Source organism: Tasmannia lanceolata, unplaced genomic scaffold (assembly GCF_043159265.1).
Source record: "Tasmannia lanceolata isolate RefF3 unplaced genomic scaffold, GAP_Taslan_0.1 ptg000023l, whole genome shotgun sequence".
Taxonomy (NCBI): domain Eukaryota; kingdom Viridiplantae; phylum Streptophyta; class Magnoliopsida; order Canellales; family Winteraceae; genus Tasmannia; species Tasmannia lanceolata.
Genome location: NW_027518700.1, coordinates 10744556 through 10765179, shown reverse-complemented (window position 1 = coordinate 10765179; position 20624 = coordinate 10744556). Strand labels below are relative to the sequence as shown.

Below are 20624 nucleotides of genomic sequence, written 5' to 3'. Positions count from 1 at the left end.
GCAGTTCCCGTAGTACATAGCTAATTTGAGTATAATCCTTTCTTTGATTGTAAGAAAGTTTTACCTTGGTGATGCCGGGTATCCGTGCCTGTCCCATTTTATAACTCCAATCCGAGGTATTGGTTACCATCTCAATCAGATTAGAGGGCGCAGACCAAGAAAACCCGAGGAGTTGTATAACCAAAGGCATTCTTCGGCAAGGAATGTAATCGAGCGAACTTTTGGTGTCCTGAAGAAGTGATTCGGCATATTAAATTCAGCACCCATGTACTCATATGACAAGCAGATCGACATAGTGTTGGCCTGTTGCTGCGTCCACAACCACATTAGGAGGGAGATGCCCGACGATGCCTACATTCAGGATGTTGATGATGAGCTGGCATTGCTTCCACCTGAAGAGGAAGAGGAGGAAGGACCTGTTCCTCCTCCTCCTATGACCAGGGCCAAGGATTTAAGGGAAGGTCATAAAATTCGAACCACAATCATGAATCAGATGTGGAATGATTTTCAAGCACGTCGTCGTCGTTAGGAAACACACATGTGTTTACATTTTCGATATATACTTTGTTGGAACTGTAGCTTATATTCCTTTCTTTGTGGTGTACTATTTTTATAGATATTCATTTAGTGTGCTGGGTTGAGATCTGTTTATGTAATTTCTATGTTTGCTACAGTATTGGTTAATGTAACTTCTAAGATTGCTTATGTCTATTGGTTATCTATAATTCTATGATTGAAGTTTTTTATATGAAGTGTTTCAAAAAGTTGCAGGCGAGATGGCAGCAACTGCAGGTACAGCTGATAAGAAGGTGAATGTCTCATGGAATGTGACTATGGATGGGGCTCTCTTGGCAGCCCTTAAGAATCAGATAGCCGAGGGGCAGAAAACTGGTGCTGGGTTGAAAGAGTGTGCTTATTTTGCTGTTGCGCAGGAACTAGTTACTGTCCTGAACATGACCTAACGAAAGAGCATGTGAAAAATTGGTTCAAGACACTGAAGACAACTTATAGGACTCTGATCTCCATCATAAATCTCAGTGGCTTTGGCTGGGATGAAACTAGGGCTGGCAATTTCACCCGGAAAAGCCGGGATCCGCCCCGCTTGGGGAGGGGATTCCCCGATTTGAGTGGGGAAGGGGAAGGGGAAGGGGATTTAAAAAATTCCCCGGTGCGGGAAAGGGGAGGAGAAGGGGATGGAGTTCGCCCCGCTGTAGACACCACATTTTGACCGTGCCCTAAACCTTCCAATTTTGTGCAAAATCCCATCAAATGAATGAATTAGGTCCCAAAATTCACCCTAAGCTAGGGTAGGATCCTACCAAGCTCCCTGCAAAATTTCGTCGAATTCCGAGCGCGTTTGCCTAGCGAACGAGATGGGAGAATGTCCGTAGTGTAAACCACAAAAGGGTGATGGATTGTCCTAGATGGGGCTGTCCAAGGTCATAGAAGGGGTGCGAATTTGGCATCTCCTTATATAAAACCCATTTTCATCACAAACAAAGGTCATTTTCTTTTCGACTAAAAAAATAGCAGAGAGGGAGAGAGAGGGAGAAAACTAAACCCTAACACCTTCATCCCTTCTTCTCCGATCGCACCTCTGCCGGATTCTGGCCAATGTTATCCCTCCGATCGCACCTTCTTCTTCCTCTCCGATCTCCACTTCTCCGGTAAATCCACCTCCTCCGGTGAGCTTGAGTTCCGGCCAAAACCCATTTTCCCCCTTCGATCATCTTCCCCGGTGCGCTTGCCGAAGCTTCGGCCGGAATCCTTGTTGAATTTCTTTTTTGTTCTTTATTCTAGCAAGTAATTTCTTTGTTAAACCCTAGATTGAGATTTTAAACCCTAGACTTGATTTTTCTTTTCTCATTTGGATTCAAAACCCTCGATCCGAACCTCTTCTTCTCTAGTCATATTCTCCGATCATCTTTTACCTTGCTCCGATCATATTCCGTTCAAATTCCTGCCGATTGCTCTTTCTCATGTTACCTTATTTCTTCCTTTGTTAGTTTCGGCACAATCATCCTCTTCTTTTGCTTCATGGAAACCCTAGCTTTAAATTCCATTTTTCTTAAACCTCTTTCTAGCTTTAAAAATCCTAGATCTAAGTCATCTTTTACATCTTTGCTATAAAAGACCTAAGTTCATCATCTTTTATCTTTGATCTTCCCTTTGCAAACCTTAGAATTGTGTTCAAGATCTCAGATCTATTTTAATTCCAGGCCGTGCTTTAGAAATTCCAGAGCTTACCTTTAGAAACCTAAGCTTCGGTGGAAGATTCAAAGATCCGACGACTAGAGTTGCGGATTTGATTAAAAGATTTCCTACAACTAGTATAAGAGAGCTGCAAGTTCTGATAAGGTATAGGTCTTGAGCCGAATTATTATTATTATTTTTTTGATCCATAAATGTTTGCTTTGATTTATGTTATGCAAGTGTTTTAAAATGGCTCTAATCATGGATCGGTTGCAGTATATTCGATGAATGGGATTCTTAATGACTAAAAGCTGAGCGAACAACTGAAGTTTGTTAAAAAAAAAAAAGGTTTATGATGCTCTAATGCATGCATTTTGATGTTAGCATTTGATATGGGTTTCGTTTCATCTTTGAAAATGTTTCGGGATGATTGTATGGTTTTCCATTGATATGTTGAGATTTTCTTGTATATTTCTCGTGATTTGCTTTGTGAGCCCTGAATTGCTTTCATCTGAATGAAGTGTTTCTGGGTTAGACAATTTTGGTTTTTACTGATAAGGTTGTGGGTTTAATATGAAGATCATACTCTGTTTTCCTTTATGTTGTAAATCTCCCAAGTGATGAACTGATTTGAAAATTCTGTTTTTAATATTTTGTGCTTGAAGGACAAGTGTAGTCATTGCTGACCATTTGATCTAGATATGATGCCAATATTGAGTTTACCTTAGATAGCTTGCTTTGATGTAAGCTCAGTCATGTTTAGGCGTTTCCAAGAATCTTGTCTTGAGAATTACATTGTAAAAGTTCACTTTAAAAAAAAAATTTGCAATTAACTCGTGAAATTGTTTTAGCAAAGAAAGATAAAAAGGTTGTACTCATGGAAGCAGCCACTTTCTACTGAAGCAGGTTTAATAGAATATATATTCCACTCTTTGATCTCATGATTAATAGGCTTGAAAGTGCAAGTGTGAGCTCTTGTATATGCTTGTGTTTGAATGTTGGTCTTCAAAATACTCATTGCATCCATTTAAAAATTGGAGAAGTGTATGTACATTTCACTGAATTCATGCCTTAAGTCAGGGAATCCACTTAGTGCTCTGATGAATCTCCATTGTATAATACTGACTGTGACATGGGATTTGCGTGGGTAAAAGTGTTGGATCAGTTAGTTCTATGGATAATCAATTTCAGTTAATGGTGAGCATGACACAAAAATTTGTGTGTAATGTTTTTGCTCCAGTCGGGTTTTGATAGAGGCATAATATTTGCGTATACTTCTTATATCGATGTGCTCTAGTGTTGATAATAGCATTGGGCTTATTTGATTTGGCGTCAAAGTTGTTTAATCTTACTGAATGATGCAAGATTTGCTTACTTGCTTGATGTTAATATCGCAAATTTTAATCACAGTACCGGATTGTCTTGAATTGTTTGCATATATAAGACGGTAAGGAGAAGAAATATCTGGGTTCTAGCAAAAGTATCTCCTTCCTTCTTCTTTCTTTGGAGGCTCTTTAGTCTTTTAGACACCCTTAGAAATTAGTAGCCATTCTCCATTGCTAGGGCGATGAAGGTGTTAGGCCAAGCCCATCATTAGAGGACTTACCAAGTTATGGTAGTACCCTCTCCCTTCTCTCTCTTTGTATATAGGCTTTCTTAGTATTTTAGTTATAATTGAACCTTTGTCCCTTTCTCATTGTGAAGGGGCGATGAAGGAGTCATCCCAAGTCCATCTTTAGGAGACTTGCTTAGTCCTAGTAGCACTTCCCTCTGTTGTTTAGTACGGTTACCCAGCCTTTTAGATGTTTTAATTTTTTTTTTTAGAATACTTCACATTACCAGGGCGATGAAGGAGTCATCCCAAGCCCCTCTTTTAGGAGAAATTGCTTAAGTCATGTAGCATCCATTTCTCTTCATTTTAGAAGACTTTCCAAGTCTTTCAGATATTCCTTTTAGACATGTTTTATCCGATTGACGTTTCACTTGTTTGTGGTCACATTAGTTTACTTGTTTGTGAATCACGCTGGTGTACCTGTTTGTGAGCGCGCTAAGTTTACTTGTTTGTAAATCATACTTGTTTGCTTGTTTAGTGTCTTTATCTCGGAATATGTTCCGAACTACGTTGGGTTGATCCTCTTCCACGAGGTATGTAGTACAGCTTGGGATTCATATCCCAAGTCCAGCCAAACTTTTTGTAAATAATGTTTTAAACCTTCTTCAAAAACCTTTAAAACCTAGTTTTCAAAAGATCTTCCCCTAGAGTTAGGAGTTTCTTTTTTATAGGGTGTTTGATTGTTTGTTTGTTAAGTGCTTGTTTTAGAGTTAGGGGTCTGTCCTAGAGTTATAGGAGCGCCTCCGTCCAGTTAGTTGGCGATTCACATCGCCGACTGATGACTAGGTCTTGGATACGTTAGTGATCTCATTATTTTCCTTAGGAAATACAGCCTAGTTACACATAGGTTGTAGGAACCACCTGCATTAGCTTATGGCTAATCTCCATTTAGTTAGGGCATATAGGGTGTCCTAAAATCCACAATTCATTGGAATCTAATTGATCGCTTAAGAAGCTTTAATAACTAGTCCGATCTTTTAGGTCGTGTCTAGGATAGAGGTTTAGATGTCCTAGGCATCATAGCTTAGAATAGGCGCGAAGAACTACGTTGCCTTGATTCTCGTGGAGGCGGGGATACGTAAGCTTCTTTGGATGAACATCAGATCATCTAAGGACTCGGGCTTAAACATTAGAGTCTTAGGGTCTATTGTTAGCACTTGTGGCTTGTGTTTGTATATCGATTCTTACATAGGATCATGATAGTTTGTGTTCAACTCCTTGCTTACTTACGTACTTAGCTATAACATTTACCTGCTTTTGTGTTTTACCTAGTTGCTTAGTTGTAGCTCTTACCTGCTTAGCTGTAGTTCTTACGTGCTTAGCTGTAATTCTCTACCGTTATTTGGTTATTGATTATTATTTATTTACTATCATCTACTGAGGTTTGCTCATTGCGCAGGTTTATCTTCTTAGTTGTGACACTTTACGGTATTACCGCATTTCCTATCTGTCATTTACTGCTTTTTAGATGAGATGTGTTAGGATTTTATATTAGGCGCTATGTATTCGCCCCATTGTAGATAGGCGCTATGTGCACGCCATAGGTTTTTATTATTGCAATTGCTATCTGTCATTTATTGCTACTGAGTCAATGTCCAATCTTCTGTTGAGTCTGATGTAGAGCCCGTTGAGGCGCGTCTAAAGTCATCAATGTATTTGAAGTTTCCAATTCAATAAATACTTGATTGCAGCGTTATCTGTATTGTTATGATTCACTCTTAGATCTAATGTTTAAATAAACAAAGACACCCTTCTCGGATGAGAATGTAGACGAAATTTTCCTTGAGATCTGAAAAACGATCAAACTAGAGAAAGAGCGTCTAGCATAGCCACTTAAAGAGGAAATCGAAGCTATTGATAGTGGTATTGAAATCCGAAACTCAGGAAAGATGGATTGGCAAAACTTTATCTCCCGAGGAGTGCGAAGAATTGATAAACCTATTTAGAGGGGTTCATAGTAGTCTTGCTTGATCCTATAAGGATAAACCGGGTGAATGCCAGGGTATGGTGCAAAGCAAGACTCCATTTGTTTGAGACATCGGGTCAAAGAGCAAAATTCAAGAGAGATAGACATTAGATATCCTGTGGAGCTGATGAAGAATTGAGAGAAGACTTTCTTAAAATGAAGTCATAGATTTGAGCCCTAAAAGAACAATTGGGCTGTGTATTTTTATTATGATTCTGAGGTGGAATATTTCAAGAAAAAATGACATTTTTAATGTTTAGAATATGAGAGAAAGACAAAGAGAAGACAATGTGTCCATATGACAATTCTTTTAGAATATCAAAGACTCAGATGATGGAGTCAATGAGATAGATCGCATATGAGAATCGTCTTTACTATTTGGAGACAAATGAAAGTTGAAGAATCTTGAACATGAATTCAAGATCTCGAGAAGAGAATGGAGCACCGTGGTTAAAGTTTTGCCAGAAAACCGCCAGAATTTTCGATAAAAATATTCAAAGTCTTTGAACCTTAAGCAAAAGAGCTTGTGCGCCAAAACACCAGGAGGTCATCCTTGGACGTTTGAGCCTTTATAGCCAAAATCCTAACATTTAAAAATTTGTTTGTAAACCCTTTGGACCAAAAATTCAAATCAAACCATTTTTTTTCTAACCACATTATAAACCAGGGGCATTTTTTTTTATGAGTTTGAACTACGTTATGACCTGATCCCCATGTCTTCAGGGGTACGTAGGAAGCTTGATTTATTCAGGTTCGGTCAACCTTTAGAATAAATGTCAATTATTCCCTTACAAAATTTGAAGCTAATACCTAAACCATTCTTTGATAAACCCCAAAGCGAACTACGTGGACCTGATCCTCCATTTTTGGGGTACGTAGGTAGTCTGGCAAGACCAGATTCGGTCCAAATCGTTTGAACTTTTGATATCTAACCCTTTTGAACCCAAGCCCACCTAGAAAGTCCTTCTGGTGAAACAAGCAAAGGTTCAAGGCAAATGAAAGGAAAGACAGAAAGAAAAGAAAATAACGAGAGTCTGAAGACTCACTAGGTTGAAAACCCGAAAGGGCGGCCTAGATAGATACATGTACTTGCTAAGTCAATAACCAAAGGTGTTGGCTTATGCAAAGGCAAGGGTAGCAGTTTACGGGATTGAAAAGCCTGATAAAGGAATCCAGTCAGGGGCAAAGACTTCACATAATGAGTGAGTTGATGAGATCCAGAAGGAGTTCCACAATTATGAAGAACTCGGAAATTCAAATAGTGCAAGCAAAAGCTGAGACGAGTGGTCTGCAAGACAGAAAACTTGGAAGACATTAGTTATGACTTCCTACAAAGAGAGAAGTCGATGAGACAGAAAAAGTGATTTCTGAACAGGGCAGGATCCTGGAATCAGAGTAATGTCGGTGAGATTTACTTTGACATCTTTCTAAACTAGGGGCATTAAGACTGAGCAATCCGAAAGGGGTAATAACCATGACGGAGATCCTGATGGAGGAAATTAATGCCTCTTGACATAGTTTTGAGATTATTCTGAGCGGTTAGCCTTACCATTTATAAATACACATTAAATCTAAGGATGAATCAAAATTGAGTCAAGTCCCTTGAATAATCCGAATCTTCTTTGATCGAGTCCTTGGAAGTTTTTTCCTCATTCTTATCTGTTTCCTTTCAAGGTTCAAAGTGTCTGGCACTGAAAGAATGAGTGTATACCTTTTGAAATGTGGAGAAAATCTAGAGTAGATCCTGACTTAGGAATTGAAGAAAGGCAAGAGACCTGCCAAGGACATCAAGCCTCAAGTTATGAGCAAGGATAAAGAGAATTCTCAGATTCAGCCTTTGTGAAGATGATTTTACCACTATACCATAGAAAGAACCCATATAAATTCAAAATTTTCCTACTCATCTTGCTTTTGCTTTCTTAAGACTTTTGTCATGGAAGTACATCATACTAGGGGCATCTTTTATGACTTACGTCATAAAAGATATCAAACATGATGATAACTGGGATAACTATTCTCAGCAAATGAAAACCAGAGAAGCTTGAACACAATCTTTGGGCCAGTCTCTTCAATCAAATTGTTTTCTTTTGGAGTCAAGTTTTCAGAAAATCTTATCCCTAGCAGAGTCTAGAATTTGCTCATGCAATCTTCAAACCCCTAGCAAAATGCTTTTCACTCGTTTTAAAAGGGTCAATACCGAAAATTTTCTTCAAGTTTCTTGAGTTTTATCTTCAGCAAAGATCATGCATTTTCAATCATGACTTATTCATCTTGTGAAATCGATCAAAGTTGGTCATTTTTTTTTAATCACTTCAATGAATTTTCCTTTAATAAGGTAAAATATTTCTGCCAATGGCTCCATGATTTAGAGTTTGGCATTTTCTTTCATTATTTTGTAAATTTCTGCCAATGGCTCCATGATTTGGAGTTTGGCATTTTCTTTCATTATTTTGTAAATTTCTGCCAATGGCTCAATGATTTGGAGTTTGGCATTTTCTTTTATCATTTTGTAAATTTCTACCAATGGCTCCTTGTTTTGGAGTTTGGTATTTTCTTCTATCATTTTGTAAATTTCTGCCAATGGCTCCGTGATTTGGAGTTTGGCATTTTCTTTCATCATTTTGTAAATATTTTTGCCACAGGCTCCGTGATTTGGAGTTTGGCATTTTCTTTTACCATTTTGTAAATTTCTACCAATGGCTCCCTGTTTTGGAGTTTGGTATTTTCTTTTATCATTTTGTAAATTTCTGCCAATGGCTCTGTGATTTGGAGTTTGGCATTTTCTTTCATCATTTTGTAAATATTTTTGCCACAGGCTCCGTGATTTGGAGTTTGGCATTTTTTTTTATCATTTTGTAAATTTCTGCCAATGGCTCCGTGTTTTGGAATTTGGTATTTCGTTCATCATGTTGTATATATTTTCGCCAATGGTTCCATGATTTGGAGTTTGGTCCTTTTCTCTCACCATTTGAGAAGATTTAAAAAAAAATAAAAATTGCCAATGGCTCCGTGATTTGGAGATTGGTCTTTTTTTTTCACCATTTGAAAGATTTAAAAAATGTTTTCGCCAATGGCTCCGTGATTTGGAGATTGGTCTTTTCTTTCACCATTTGAAAGGTTTAAATTTTTTTTTTCGCCAATGGCACTGTGATTTGGAGTTTGGTCTTGTTTTTTATCGTTTGAAAGATTTAGAAAATGTGTTCGCCAATGGCTCCGTGATTTGGAGTTTGGTCTTTTCTTTCACGATTTGAAAGATCTAAAATATATATATATATATATATATATATATATATATATATATATATATATATTCGCCAATGGCTCCGTGATTTGGAGTTTGGTCTTTTTCTTTCACCATTTGAAAGGTTTAAAAAAATATATATTTTTGCCAATGGCTCCATGATTTGGAGATTGGTCTTTTCTTTCACCATTTGAAAGTTTAAAAAAAAAATATTTTCGCCAATGGCTCCGTGATTTGGAGAATGGTCTTTTCTTTCACCATTTGAAAGGTTTAAAAAATATTTTCGCCAATGGCTCCGTGATTTGGAGATTGGTCTTTTCTTTCACCATTTGAAAGGTTTAAAAAAATATTTTTGCCAATGGCTCTGTGATTTGGAGTTTGGTCTTGTCTTTTATCATTTGAAAGATTTAAAAATTGTTTCCGCCATTGGCTCTGTGTTTTGGAGATTGGTCTTTTTCTTTCATCATTTGAAAGATTTTAAAAATATTGTCTGCCAATGGCTCCATGTTTTGGAGATTGGTCTTTTTCTTTCATCATTTGAAAGATTTAAAAATTGTTTCCGCCAATGGCTCCATGATTTGGAGTTTGGTCTTTTCTTTCACCATTTGAAAGATTTTCAAAATGTTTTCGCCAATGGCTCTATGATTTGAAGTCTGGTAATTTCTCTCATCATTTGAAAAGAATTTCTTCTTAAAGAAATTTTTGGTAAAACAACTCCACATGTTTGGAGTCTGGGCTTTTCTTTAACCATGGAGAGTTTTTAGAAGTAAGAAACTACCAGTGAGGAAGCTCCGAGTTTTGGAGTCTGGTCTTTTCTTCTTCGCCCGTGACAATTTACAGTGAAATGCCAAATTTTGGCATGTCTAATTTTCACTTCGCAATGTACCGTTACCTACTGAGATTGGGAGTCAGGTATATCTGCGTGGATTTATATGGAACCCTTTTCATAGGACCATATCAATCTTGGATGACCCGCTACCTTGAAAAAGAGGAGTCAGGATTATCTGGATGGCTAAACAGATGGATTTTTAGCAATGGTCTGTGTAGCTATCGCCCTTTTGTTTTGAAGTAGTTTTGACGACTGACCAAGCGATATTTGGTTTGATCGTTAAGACTTGCTCATCCTTTTTAATGATATCATTTTTGGCAATTGACTGAGCGATATTTGGTCTGATTGTCAGCAAAGACTCTTATTTGTCAATACAAATGTGCATTTGAAATATAATTCTGTTCTTTAAGTATTTTGTTTGATATTTTACGAAAGTTTTGATTTACCTGTAAAAAAAAAAGAGAGAAAGAAAGTGTGTTTGTGTTTTTATTATTGTTCGTTCATCTTTGCTAACTAGTTTAAATAGTTGAGTCATGAGCGTTACAGAGAGGTTATCTTTTTGAGATGTCATTAGTTGTCATGTCAAGAGTCAGTGAGAGGTCATCTCCATATTGCCTGCAGTCTCAGAAATCTTGTTAAGTGTCATCTTTGTTGTGTTACCTTTGAGAATATCGTTCTTAGAATTGAAAACCCCAAAAATTTGCTTTGCTTTCGGGTCAGTCAAAATGTGTCGTCTGTTCAGCTTTGACATTCGTGCGACAAGCACGCTCTGCCAAAGATGGGCATCTGTAGACACCCCATTTTGACCGTGCCCTAAACCTTCCAATTTTGTGTAAAACCCCATCAAATGAATGAATTAGGGTCCCAAAATTCACCCTAAGCTAGGGTAAGATCCTACCAAGCTCCCTGCAAAATTTCGTCGAATTCCGAGCACATTTGCCTAGCGAACGAGATGGGAGAATGTCCGTAGTGTAAACCACAAAAGGGGGGTGGATTATCCTAGATGGGGCTGTCCAAGGTAATAGAAGGGGTGCGAATTTGGCATCTCCTTATATAAAACCCATTTTCGTCAAAACAGGAGTCATTTTCTTTTCGACTAAAAAAATAGCAGAGAGGGAGAGAGAGGGAGAAAACCAAACCCTAAGACCTTCATCCCTTCTTCTCCGATCGCACCTCTGCGGATTCTGGCCAATGTTTTCCCTCCGATCGCACCTTCTTCTTCCTCTCCGATCTCCTCTTCTCCGGCAAATCCACCTCCTCCGGTGAGCTTGAGTTCCGGCCAAAACCCATTTTCCCCCTTCGATCATCTTCCCCGGTGCGCTTGCCGGAGCTTCGGCCGGAATCCTTGTTGAATTTCTTTTTGTTCTTTATTCTAGCAAGTAATTTCTTTGTTAAACCCTAGATTGAGATTTTAAACCCTAGATTTGATTTTTCTTTTCTCATTTGGATTCAAAACCCTCGATCCGAACCTCTTCTTCTCTAGTCATATTCTCCGATCATCTTTTACCTTGCTCCGATCATATTCTGATCAAATTCCTGCCGATTGCTCTTTCTCATGTTACCTTATTTCTTCCTTTGTTAGTTTCGGCACAATCATCCTCTTCTTTTGCTTCATGGAAACCCTACCTTTAAATTCCATTTTTCTTAAACCTCTTTCTAGCTTTAAAAATCCTAGATCTAAGTCATCTTTTACATCTTTGCTATAAAAGACATAAGTTCATCATCTTTTACCTTTGATCTTCCCTCTGCAAACCTTAGAATTGTGTTCAAGATCTCAGATCTAGTTTAATTCCAGGCCGTGCTTTAGAAATTCCAGAGCTTACCTTTAGAAACCTAAGCTTCGGTGGAAGATTCAAAGATCCGACGATTAGAGCTGCGGCTTTGATTAAAAGATTTCCTACAACTAGTATAAGAGAGCTGCAAGTTCTGATAAGGTATAGGTCTTGAGCCGAATTATTATTATTTTTTTTTATCCATAAATGTTTGCTTTGATTTATGTTATGCAAGTGTTTTAAAATGGCTCTAATCATGGATCGGTTGCAGCATATTTGATGAATGGGATTCTTAATGACTAAAAGCTGAGCGAACAACTAAAGTTTGTTAAAAAAAAAATGGTCTATGATGCTCAAATGCATGCATTTTGATGTTAACATTTGATATGGGTTTCGTTTCATCTTTGAAAATATTTCGGGAAGATTGTACGGTTTTCCATTGATATGTTGAGATTTTCTTGTATATTTCTCGTGATTTGCTTTGTGAGCCCTGAATTGCTTTCATCTGAATGAAGTGTTTTTGGGTTAGACAATTTTGGTTTTTACTGATAAGGTTGTGGGTTTAATATGAAGATCATACTCTGTTTTCCTTTATGTTGTAAATCTCCCAAGTGATGAACTGATTTGAAAATTCTGTTTTTAATATTTTGTGCTTGAAGGACAAGTGTAGTCACTGCTGACCATTTGATCTAGATATGATGCCAATATTGAGTTTACCTTAGATAGCTTGCTTTGATGTAAGCTCAGTCATGTTTAGGCGTTTCCAAGAATCTTGTCTTGAGAATTACATTGTAAAAGTTCACTTTAAAAAAAAAATTTGCAATTAACTCGTGAAATTGTTTTAGCAAAGAAAGATAAAAAGGTTGTACTCATGGAAGCAGCCACTTTCTACTGAAGCAGGTTTAATAGAATATATATTCCACTCTTTGATCTCATGATTAATAGGCTTGAAAGTGCAAGTGTGAGCTCTTGTATATGCTTGTGTTTGAATGTTGGTCTTCAAAATACTCATTGCATCCATTTAAAAATTGGAGAAGTGTATGTACATTTCACTGAATTCATGCCTTAAGTCAGGGAATCCACTTAGTGCTCTGATGAATCTCCATTGTATAATACTGACTGTGACATGGGATTTGCGTGGGTAAAAGTGTTGGATCAGTTAGTTCTCTGGATAATCAATTTCAGTTAATGGTGAGCATGACACAAAAATTTGTGTGTAATGTTTTTGCTCCAGTCGGGTTTGGATAGAGGCATAATATTTGCGTATACTTCTTTTATTGATGCGCTCTAGTGTTGATAATAGCATTGGGCTTATTTGATTTGGCGTCAAAGTTGTTTAATTTTACTGAATGATGCAAGATTTGCTTACTTGCTTGATGTTAATATCGCTAATTTTAATCACAGCACCGGATTATCTTGAATTGTTTGCATATATAAGACGGTAAGGAGAAGAAATATATGGGTTCTAGCAAAAGTATCTCGTTCCTTCTTCTTTCTTTGGAGGCTCTTTAGTCTTTTAGACTCCCTTAGAAATTAGTAGCCATTCTTCATTGCTAGGGCGATGAAGGTGTTAGCCCAAGCCCATCATTAGAGGGACTTACTAAGTTATGGTAGTACCCTCTCCCTTCTCTCTCTTTGTATATAGGCTTTCTTATTATTTTAGATATAGAACCTTTGTCCCTTTCTCATTGTGAAGGGGCGATGAAGGAGTCATCCCAAGATCATCTTTAGGAGACTTGCTTAGTCCTAGTAGCACTCCCCTCTGTTGTTTAGTATGGTTACCCAGCCTTTTAGATGTTTTAATATTTTTTTTTAGAATACTTCACATTACCAGGGCGATGAAGGAGTCATCCCAAGCCCCTCTTTTAGGAGAAATTGCTTAAGTCATGTAGCATCCATTTCTCTTCATTTTAGAAGACTTTCCAAGTCTTTCAGATATTCCTTTTAGACATGTTTTATCCGATTGACGTTTCACTTGTTTGTGGTCACATTAGTTTACTTGTTTGTGAATCACGCCGGCGTACCTATTTGTGAGCGCGCTAAGTTTACTTGTTTGTGAATCACACTTGTTTGCTTGTTTAGTGTCTTTATCTCGGAATATGTTCGGAATTACGTTGGCTTGATCCTCTTCCACGAGGTACGTAATGCAGCTTGGGATCCATATCCCAAGGCCAGCCAAACTTTTTGTAAATAATGTTTTAAACCTTCTTCAAAAACCTTTAAAACCTTATTTTCAAAAGATCTTCCCCTAGAGTTAGGAGTTTCTTTTTTATAGGGTGTTTGATTGTTTGTTTGTTATGTGCTTGTTTTAGAGTTAGGGGTCTGTCCTAGAGTTATAGGAGCGCCTCCGTCTGGTTAGTTGGCGATTCACATCGCCGACTGATGACTAGGTCTTGGATACGTTAGTGATACCATTGTTTTCCTTAGGAAACACAGCCTAGTTACACATAGGTTGTAGGAACCACCTGCATTAGCTTAGGGCTAATCTGCATTTAGTTAGGGCATATAGGGTGTCCTAAACTCCACAATTCATTGGAATCTAAATGATCGCTTAAGAAGCTTTAATAACTAGTCCGGTCTTTTAGGTCGTATCTAGGATAGAGGTTTAGATGTCCTAGGCATCAAGGTTTAGATGTCCTAGGCATTATAGCTTAGAATAGGCGCGAAGAACTACGTTGCCTTGATTCTCGCGGAGGCGGGGATACGTAGGCTTCTTTGGATGAATATCAGATCATCTAAGGACTCGGGCTTAAACATTAGAGTCTTAGGGTCTGTTGTTAACACTTATGGCTTGTGTTTGTATATCAATTTTTACATAGGATCATGATAGTTTGTGTTCATCTCCTTGCTTACGTACGTACTTAGCTATAACATTTACCTGCTTATGTGTTTTACCTAGTTGCTTAGTTGTAGCTCTTACCTGCTTAGCTGTAGATCTTACGTGCTTAGCTGTAATTCTCTACCGTTATTTGGTTATTGATTATTATTTTTTTACTATCATCTACTGACATTTGCTCATTGCGCAGGTTTATCTTCTTAGTTGTGACACTTTAGGGTATTACCGCATTACCGCATTTACTATCATCTACTGACATTTGCTCACTGCTTTCTAGATGAGATGTGTTAAGATTTTATATTAGGCGCTATGTATTCGCCCCATTGTAGATAGGCGCTATGTGCACGCCATAGGTTTTTATTATTGCAATTGCTATCTGTCATTTACTGCTTTCTAGATGAGATGTGTTAGGATTTTATATTAGGCGCTATGTATTCGCCCCATTGTAGATAGGCACTATGTGCACGCCATAGGTTTTTATTATTGCAATTGCTATCTGTCATTTACTGCTTTCTAGATGAGATGTGTTAGGATTTTATATTAGGCGCTATGTATTCGCCCCATTGTAGATAGGCGCTATGTGCACGCCATAGGTTTTTATTATTGCAATTGTTATCTGTCATTTACTGCTTTCTAGATGAGATGTGTTAGGATTTTATATTAGGCGTTATGTATTCGCCCCATTGTAGATAGGCGCTATGTGCACGTCGTAGGTTTTTATTTCATTATTCTGCTATTTGCCTGACATTTTATTTATTCCTTATTTCATTTACTATTCATGATTAACTGTTAATTTTAGATTTACTTTCATGTACAGATCCTATACTTTTAGCTATAGCGTGCCTGTGTTTGTCCACCGGAACTTAGACACTCATTAGGAATGTCACTCATAATCTAGTTATGTTTAGGTGGCACACTTCTTTCATTTATCTTTTGTATGCTTATTATTTCTATTTCTCAGGAAATGCATGCTTAGGTAGACGACTCCTGAGGATTGTTCCCATTTCATATGATTTTACCCAAAATTCTTTGGATCTAATAATAAATGGCATAAGAGACCAAGTGCTTGCACTCGGACGAATTGGAGGCGCTCTTCGGACCTTCTCCATTCGTAATCAGGCACGAACCCATTCATTTCTGGTTATCAATGGTATACGGAGCATATTTTTTTTAGGATCCATGGCCGTATACCATGGATGGCGACTCTGAGTTTTGTTTTGTTTCGAGAGTTCTTCGGTAGAGCTCTCCTTCACGTGTGGATGATCCAAGAGGCCGCTGGGGGCTCGTCTCCCACCTCTTCTCCCGGATCGGGGTCCACACCCGCCCCGCATTAATGCCATTTTTTTTCTTGTATTTTTTTAGTGTTTCCTTTTTTTGGGAAAACTACTAGAAACCCCTTGGATCAAAACATATCTACAAGCTTCCCCCAAAATTTTCATAATTTCCATTAGTACAGTTTTGTCTCTGAAATAGCTTTCTATGTTTTCTTTTACCCATAATCCATTGGGCATTGTCCCTCATTATATTAGTATATTACCCTTAGAAATCCCTAAAATCTCTCCATCGAACCATCACTGTAGGGCAACATTAAATTCTTTGAAAATCTCCCTCCCCCAAATAAAGGCAACATCTCTCTGATGAGTGATGAGATTTTATATGGTGTGCGCTCGTATAGTCCTTTATTTTTCAAAAAGTAATGTATGGGCTACACCATAGGATGATCCAAACCGTCCATTTGATAGGCTACAATTTAAAAGTATTTTACAAGCCACACCATAGATCATCCAAACCGTCCTTTTGATGGGCCACAACGTAAATAGATTGCAGCCCAAAAATCATTTCCATAGGATGATTGCAACCCTCTGATCTATAGAAGGTACCATAATATGCAATTCCTCTATAGATCAGAGGGTTGGGATTATCCTATGGAAATGATTTTTGGGCCACAACCTATTTACGTTGTGGCCCATCAAATGGACAATTTGGATTATCCTACAATGTGCCCATCAAGTGGAAGGTTTGGATCATCCTATGCCTATGGTAGTATGGTGTGCCCGATCTTCCGATGGTGTGGCACGTACAGTACTTTTTGGCAAGTGGGATTGGGAATTAGGGATCTGCTAGGGACTATTGATCAATTAAATGAATCTGAGAGCAACCACCTTTGTCCCCATGTTAATAAAATGAATAAGACAAAATCTTAGCCTATATGAGTTGTGTCGCTACTCTCACATGCAACAGCCAAGCCGCAACATGCTTGAAGTGATTGTCCCTAGCAAATCTTTAGTTTTAAACCTAACATTTAACAAAGTAAAGTGATTGTCCCCGAAGGATGCGGGGCGGGGATGGGGATCAGATATTCCCCGTGGGGAGGGGAGGGGAATTCCCCACCATCCCCGCAGTGGGGAGGGGAAGGGGAGGGGGAAAATTCCCCGCAGAGGGGAAGGAGTAGGGGACCCCAACATCTGGCCCTGCCCCGCCCCGTTGCCAGCCCTAGATGAAACCATATGCAAGTTATCGGTTGACGAAGAAGTGAAGAATGAATACTTGAGGGTAATATTTATTTTTCGTATATCACTTCCTCTATTTATAAGTTACATGTTTAAATAATATTCCGTGACAATTCCTTTCCTTTTTTACAGTTGCATCCAGAACACCAACGCTTCTTTAGCAAACGGTATCCCCTCTACGAAGATATGAAAGCTGTCTGCGATGATGATTACGCACGTGGGGAGGATGTCAGGGATACAAGAAGGGATCCCACTCAGCCGACGCAGGACACACCTGGTGCTTCTTCCTCGACCCTTCCGGTTGGGCTAGATGATATGGACGACAGCTTCCTCCGTACTCCGCCTCATGGTAGAGCGTCTTCATCTACACCTGCCTTAGATGCTAGCATTGGCTATAGTGACTCTTCTCCTATCAGGGGCCCATCTGCTAGTGGTGGGAAGAGGTCAAAGAAGCGTCCTAATGCTGCACTTCTATCGGAGTTGCTGGTTGTGTCTTCCAGCATTAATAGGGTTGCTGATGCCATAATTACTACTGGTGAGGTGCACAGCCTCCCTGACCTGAAAGATGTCGTGCTTGAAATTGGGGGCTTCCTCAGAGGTGACCTCGTTGATGCTTATGTGTACCTGCACGGGCATCACAAGGAAGCTGAGGCATTCCTTTCTCTGGAGAAGATGGACCGACAGGAGATGGTGGGGCGCATTCTGCGCCGTTTGGCTGGGTCTATGTCTTGAACCGTTTTGGTTGGAGGTTTTTTTGGTTCTTGGGTCTTTTTATGGATGGAACTATGTGTTACTAATGAATCTTTTACTTATGAACTATCTATGTGTTATGTTTAGATATATTTTGGGTGTATTTGTTTGATGGAACTATGGGTGTAATAGTTTCTTGGAACTATTGGTTTTATGGATGGGTGTAATGTTTAGATATATTAGATTTATGTGAAGGTTGGGGTCTTTGGCTAAATTTTGTTTGATAATTTTGATGATTTGTGTGTGTGTGTGTGTGTGTGTGTGTGTGTGTGTGTGTGTGTGTGTGTGTGTGAAGGTTGTGGTCCTTGGCCCAAATCATAAGTAAATGTCGTTTATCTATCATTTCTTGTTGCAGCTATGCATGTGTTGTTTATGTGGTACCAGGTAATGGCGAAGGATAAGTTTTATGTGGTTTTCAAGGGACGACAGGTGGGCATATTCAAGAGTTGGGCAGACTGTCACCTTCAAGTGAACAAGTATAGTGGAGCATCTTATCGCTTCTATGCCACAAGGAAGGAGGCAGAAGCAGCCTTAAATGCATATATTGAGCGCCATGAGGATTTGAAAGACAAGCGTGAAAAGGACATCCACAGTGTTCCTTGGTTTTTGGGGTTAGCCATTGGTGTGGGATTAGTACCTATGACAGTAGCATTTTAGACTTTTTTTCCACTTGTTTATGAGGTATGTTGACTCACATTATGGTTTTATATGCAGACTAGGCATTAAAATGGCTGCTGATGCCAAAATTACTTCTGGTGAGGTACACAACCTTCCTGACCTCAAAGATGCAGTGCTGAACATTGATGGTTTCGCCAGAGGTGAGCTCATTGATACTTACGTGTACCTGCATGGGCATTGCAAGGAAGCTGAGGCCTTCCTTTCTCTGGACGAGATGGACCGAGTGGAGATGTTGGGGGGCATTCTGCGCCGAATGCGCCGTTTGGCTATGTGATGTTTATCTATTTTTAATTGAACCGTTTATATATGAACTATGTGTGTATATCTATATTTTGTGTGTACCAAGACCTTGGTAGAAATGTTATAAGTTATGTTTATTTTCTGTTGATAGATCATACTATGTACGTGTTGTTTATGTGGTAGCATTTAATTTATGTATGCTTTCAGCTTTGGTGTGAATGAGGAGCATTAAGTGCTTGCCAAGAGCTGTTCATAGTTCCTTGCATTCGTGCATTTTTCTGTTTGACTTGACAAGAGTTGTTGAGGAATTGGTATTTAATAGTGTGGACGCAGGTGCTTCGAAGGTAATAAGATTGATCTCTCCCTGTTCAAAGTTCTTTTGATCTGTCTGCATGCTTAAATTTAATCAAGCTAGTCATTTTTGTTGTTGCCTTTAGTTCATTCTTTTGCTCATAGGTCCTCAAACATATAAATGACTAGTACTTTCCTATGACCCACAGCTATGATACACAAACTAGCAACTACATTAAGAGATAGTTTACAAACTCAACATCTATCAAGATACCATGCTCAATCCAAGCATCATCTTCTTCCATATAACTATTCTTTTTGTCTTGTGTGGGATTGCTCATTATGCACACATGGTTTTCATTCCCATAATGCACGGTTTCTGGCCCTATAATACCTTTTGCATTAAAAAAATTTAAGTCCAATAATGATTTCTATGAAAAAGCGCTAGAGGGGCTAATACTGTAAATGTGGCTGGTTACAATGTTTTTGTAAAGAAAAAAGATCATTTTTCATGTGGGTGCCTTTTTTTCTGAGGTTTTTTTTCTGTTTTATCAATTTAGGTGATGGCAAATCATGCTGGCAAACTCTAGTTCGGTTTTCTTTTTCTTTTTTCCTTTTTTTGAATGGTTTAGTTCGGTTTTCTTCTAGCAGTTTACATATATAGTCCATCCATTTATGTTCGGTTCTTTTCTTTTTTTTTTTCAAATTCTGTAACTGATTATGATTTGTTGTGTCAGGTACATGTCTCTGTAGGTGTTGGGGCATGCTATGTTAAAGTAGAGGATGATGGTGAGTAATAATTTAACTTATTTGGTTTGTATATTATGGCACTCTTAAATTTAGTTACCACTTACTATGTTCCATTTTGTATGCATGCTTGCAGGATGTGGTGTTTCACGTGATGGATTGGTTCTCTTGGGGGAAAATATGGTATTTATTTAACTATGTGTTTCACTTTGTCCAGTCAGTCAGTCACACTCTTAGCAATCTATATTACTGTGTTTTACAGTTATTGCATAATATTACAAGAATGCAATTTATATTTATTTACATTCCTTTACATTTTTTTTCTCCTTTTCTTCTTTAAGTTGAAGCTGAAGTAAACTCAAATTTTCAATCTCCAAATTTTTTATGCTCTATTTTCGTAGTACTCTTTCTTTTTTCTGTTTTTTCTGGACCAAAACTTGATTAATCCTGATTTTTTTGCTCTGAAATTTACTGTTTTTGCTATTTGCTTCAATTTTGATGGATGCTTCAAAGTTTCAATGCTTCTATAATTTGTCAAAGAAGTATGGTTTGCTACCTGCTTTCTTCCAATATTGAAGTTATTAGATGTTTGTTGCCGCTTTATTTGGATACACTGCTCAATTTGAATCAACAACATGTATAGCCAATCATTCATAAGGCCTTACCCTGTGGTGCTTGATCAACTGTACTCATATTGCTTTTCCATGATTTTATTGTTGGCTGCTTCTCCATGGAGGAAGGTTTTGGTGAGTTGTGTGTATGTGTGTATGTGTGTGGGGTGTGCAAAATCCCAGATTATATTTAGATAATGGTCATCCTCTGTTTGAGAAGGTAATTTAATGAACTTGGTCAATGTTCATAACTCCCAGATTATATTTGATATGTGAACAGCCACATCGAAACTTCACTGCTTATCTGAAATGGATGCTGGTATTGAAAGCGTTGGTTTTAGGGGAGAG

At 38.3% G+C, this 20624-nt stretch overlaps 1 long non-coding RNA gene across 1 annotated transcript; it reads left to right on the top strand.

The window, feature by feature from the left end:
* The first annotated feature begins 18899 nt into the window (after positions 1 to 18899).
* Positions 18900 to 19844, top strand: LOC143856422 (uncharacterized). The gene is made up of 3 exons (XR_013238197.1): positions 18900 to 18971; positions 19656 to 19707; positions 19802 to 19844. It is a non-coding gene; the product is annotated as an uncharacterized LOC143856422 (long non-coding RNA).
* The last annotated feature ends 780 nt before the right edge of the window (positions 19845 to 20624 follow it).